Source organism: Hypomesus transpacificus, chromosome 14 (genome assembly GCF_021917145.1).
Source record: "Hypomesus transpacificus isolate Combined female chromosome 14, fHypTra1, whole genome shotgun sequence".
Lineage (NCBI taxonomy): Eukaryota > Metazoa > Chordata > Actinopteri > Osmeriformes > Osmeridae > Hypomesus > Hypomesus transpacificus.
The window spans coordinates 10,924,682-10,929,758 of NC_061073.1; positions in this window are offsets into that span (position 1 = coordinate 10,924,682).

The window sequence follows — 5,077 nt, forward strand, 5'->3', positions numbered from 1 at the left end:
ACACCTTCGCCCTGACCTCTGAACCTTTACACCTTCACCCTGACATCTGAACCTTTACACCTTCACCCTGACCTCTGAACCTCTACACCTTCACCCTGACCTCTGAACCTCTACACCTTCGCCCTGACCTCTTAACCTCTACACCTTCGTCCTGACCTCTGAGGTATGGGAAACAAAAGAGTTATAAGCTGTCTTACGTAGCGGTTGTTCCGCCCTGCAAGACAGCTATTGGCCACACCCTGGGAGAGCTGGGTCTCGTCTGATCAACATCCTTCAACAGACCCCATCACCATCCACGCAGGGCTGGGCTGGAACAGCCTGCAGACAGCTAAACAAAACCCTTCTAGTTCACCATCTCTCTGTTTTTTGCCTTCTGAAGCCAACAGATGCGTTTCAAACATGTCAAGAGACAAGAAACCATAAAAGTGTGTGGAGGCAAATACCATCTTTGATGTATGATGTAGGCCTTCGAGCAATCCACCACAAGCAAGGCAGGCTGATGCAGGCAAGTTGTGTGTCAGATAAAAACCAGAGGGGGGGGAGAGAGGGACAATGTGGAGAAGGGGGGGGGGGTTTGGGGGGGAAACAAAGGGATGAGGGGGGGGGGGGGGCAAAGTGAGAGAGAAAGAGAAAGTATGTGAGAGAGAAACAGAGAGCGAAAGAGAAAGCGAGTGTGAGTGAGAGAGTGAGAGAACGAGAAGGAGTGAAAGCGTGAGAGAGGATGAGAAAGAGAGAAAGAGTGAGTGTGTGAGAAAGACAGGGAGAAAAAAGGAGAGGGAAAAAGAAAGAAAGAGAGGAAAAAAGAAAGAGAGACACTGGGAAGAGACATGCCTACATTTTGTAGATTGCTTTTAAGAAGCATTATGAAATGAAACCATACAGTCCCTGACAGAACAAAAGATGAGATGGTTGATTGAAAATAGCTTACGGCCAAAAATCTCCTTCTGTGGATTAACTGTCTCCTCAAAGACTGAAACAAGTATGTTTTGAACGTCAAACCACGTGTTCAACTGACACCATACAGCAACTTTGGTTCGAGTGTCTAAAGGCCCGCTTACGTCTCGTTTTAGAAGTTGCACACCTAAAGTTTGTTTTACCACAACATAGACAAGATGGTGTAGGAATATCTCAACACTTCTTTTCCTGAGTGCAAAAACACCCAACCAAAACACAAAGGATCGATATATATATATATCCAACAAACAATTCCTATTTTCAATAATATTCACAATCCAATTGATAACCCAAATCAATGACCTCTCCTGACCCTTGATTGTATTGACCTGTCTTCCAACTACTGTTGTAATGAGTCTTGGTGTGCAGATCTAAGTCTCTTGGTATGACTGTCATCTCGACCGTGGTTCCTGGAGCAGATTAGCTGCTCTTTATAACTACAGGCCCTGCTGCACAACTGATGAGCTGGTCTAAGGCTTGCCTTTATAATCGGCAGATGTGAGGAGAACAGTTTCCCTTGGGCATTAGGCCTATAGGGAGAAATATACTCAATTCAAAAGTGTCAGTAAATATCAATGAAGGATTTGGTGGTACTTTCCGTGCATATTTAAGTTTTTGCAAAACAGTTGAAGTCATAAAGATGGTATTGAATCCTTGTGACTTTCACCTGCTAAATCCCAGAATGCCTGTGGGGCATAGGCTGGTGGAAACCATCAGACAATGCAAAACAGGCATTCCACAGCTAAGCCTTTAAATCCCTGCATCATCAAAGTGCACAAATGCGATTTTGTTTGCTTAGTGATGATTCTGTGTGCATGTTGTCTGCCAGGGACAGCTCTGTCAGGGACAGCTCTGCCAGGGACAGCTCTGTCAGGGACAGCTCTGTCAGGGACAGCTCTGTCAGGGACAGCTCTGCCAGGGACAGCTCTGCCAGGGACAGCTCTGTCAGGGACAGCTCTGTCAGGGACAGCTCTGTCAGGGACAGCTCTGCCAGGGACAGCTCTGCCAGGGACAGCTCTGTCAGGGACAGCTCTGTCAGGGACAGCTCTGTCAGGGACAGCTCTGCCAGGGACAGCTCTGTCAGGGACAGCTCTGTCAGGGACAGCTCTGTCAGGGACAGCTCTGTCACAGTTACAAACCTTGAGAGCTCTCTATTTCTGGGCTTTTGAAGGGGTACACCCATTTACATTTCTGTATTTTATTTTCCTGTTCAATTATATTAATGAATAGTATTAACTACAAAAGTCTTAGAAAATAATCAATTGAAGCTCAAATGTTTTTTCAATAATAAGCTAATTTCTAAGCCATCACAAACTGAAACTTCCTAAATTAACAATTTCCACATTTTTATTTTTGTTTGATACTTTGGTTAACAATTGGTCCAGTGTGAAACATAACTACACAATATGCACTGTGCACTAAACGTAAGTACACAATAGCATAGTCCACTGCTACTGGCTGGCTGACTAGCACTGTTCCAGACACAAGCAGTTTGACCCGAGGACTATCTGGCAGTGCTTTCCTGACACACACCAACCTGCACCTACTCCATTACAGTAGAGCTCTCTGATCTGACACAGCACATTAAGCTCAAAGCCTACACTTAACAAGGAATTGCGTGTCAACACATACTTTTCTCACAAAGCAACAAATTCTTGTGGACTTATGTAGTGAACGTTGAGAATTTACAAAAAAACGTCTACGCGTATCTACACCTTGTCTACACGTGGTGCATATTTATGTTGACATGCTGACCTTTGAAGAAAATAAAAAAATCCTATAATAACTGTCTGCGTTTGAACGATAGTGTTTTTAGGCTATATTATTGCGGAGATTTTACCAACGTGATTACGGCAGCCGAAGGTGTAGTTTTTTTTTAGGTGGGGGGGGGGGGGGGGATTGATAGCGTGCTATGCAGAATACCCTTATGGACGGATCATTCACCACCCATGCAGTTCACCAAATGTCACTGTGAGTTTAACACGCATAAACATTTGCTGCAGATGTGTAATGAGAGAGTAAAATGAGATTAAAAGGATGTGTCGCATTCCTAAACATTTCCTATTCCATATTTAGCCTAAAACATCCTCATAAAATCTCGAGTTTTATCCAATGCAACACATTTAAGTATGATTAAATTACAACAACAAACAAATGATACGTAGTTTCTAACTTGCAAACCAATACTAAACATAGACATGCCCACTTTTAACTGCGACCAAACCCACATCTATTTCGGCATCAAGTTTGGGGTCTCCAGAGCGGGGATGAGGGGAGTATGTTTCAGTAATTATTTTAGATCCTAAAATAAAACCGATGTTCTACTGCGAGAGTAATAGGTTCTTTAGTAGCAGCTACCAGTAGGCTACAACTATGTTTAACGTAGTTCATACAAATGTGTGTTTCAATGATAAATGCATGGAGGGCTACGGTGTATATTCGCATTTGGTATGCAAAATGCGTAATCCCTCACAATTTCTGACAGACAACCATATATGTAGGCTATTTAAAAAAACGTATTTGGCCTATATAATAGCACGACGACATAAAATAATGAAGCAATAACCTCTGCTTCCCAATTGTCTTGAACATCTCTGCCACTCCGTGGCCAAACGAAATCGTGTCCAACAGTCATAACAATAATGAAGGATACGTTCATAATTCAGAAAAATCACCCTATGTTGCAAAAATACGTATCGTTAAATGTCATGCTCCACATTTTGCAAGTTAGCACCTGCGAAGGACATGACTAGTTTCATCATCATCACCTCATCAGGTTGGCCCCACGTGGACCAGTTAGATCTTCTCACCGCTCGAGGCAAGCTTGCCTTTTTTAATACATTTTCAGCGGTTGGTGAAGGAGCCTACTAAATACCCAAATAATTTAAATCGGTGCGTCAAAAGACTGCATCAAAATATAATAGTTCATTAACAAATTTTTCTTTCATAATATAACTAAGAAGTTGTTGTTTTCAAATAGTTAAATATACATTCATGAAACAAAAATGCTTCTGGATCTGCTTTAACTGTTAAAAAGATATACATTTTCTGCGCTCCGTCATCTTTATGAGGGAGATTTCCATCCAAATATCCGTTCACTTCCTAGGACAGTTTTATCATGCACCGTGAACTCAGATGCATAGCCACGGGCGCACACACAGACGTCGTTAAGGTCAACTTACAGGTAGCTTCCACTCGTGAGGATGAGGAAGATCTGTGGATAGTAGACTGACAGCAGTACACTGCGCGAGGAGAAGATGATCATGATGACATTGAATAAATGGCCGCTTTCTGATTTAGTGCGAAAAAAAGAATAAACTCCTTAATTCCTGTCGCGCGTTTTAGTTCCCCTTGCCGGAAGATCAAAGAGCGGACTCCAATCTGGTGCGATGAGTCTGGGGTGCTCGCTTGAGTGGCGGTCCTATGCAGCTCCTAGATCCCAGGGCCGTGAGTGTGCTGCGGACGCTGAGATTGGCTCTGTCATCTCTCCGCGGTAGAGACTGTTACAGAGTGTGGTTCCCGAGCCGGAATGATGATGGTTTTAGGGATTTTGGATGGCAGAAAAGTGCCTTTCTCCACTCTCATGAGAGTCGTGGCTACCATTGGGCAGGGAGACGCTGCTATACGCCCACTTCAGCGCCACAACAGGACAATAGGGTGACACTGATCCGTTCCCTGGACAGCTTTCATTCAGTAATTCCGGGCCAAACGTAAATAAACGGTCATTGTAGCATCCTTACCGCACATCATTCAAGTTTATGATGTGTAAAACAGTTGTTCGTAATAAGTGGCAACTGTCTATATTGCTATAATGTAAAAAAATATATATATATGTGAATAAATGAATAAGTAAAAGACTGGTAAACGATATTACTATTAGGCTATATTGTTAAAAGTGATCCGGAACAGCACTTGTATGATAGTGATAGTGAAACTATCGCCTAAACCTCGTCACAACTGACTCCACTCATGAAAAGTAGTATCATGAGTGGTATCAACAAGGGAAGAAGCGTTCAATAGAGGTAACACGCTAAGTTAACTGATATATGAGATATAGGGTTAGTTTAAATGGATGTTTCCCGTACACGGATGTTAGGCTGCATGAATGCTACTGGATGTGGAT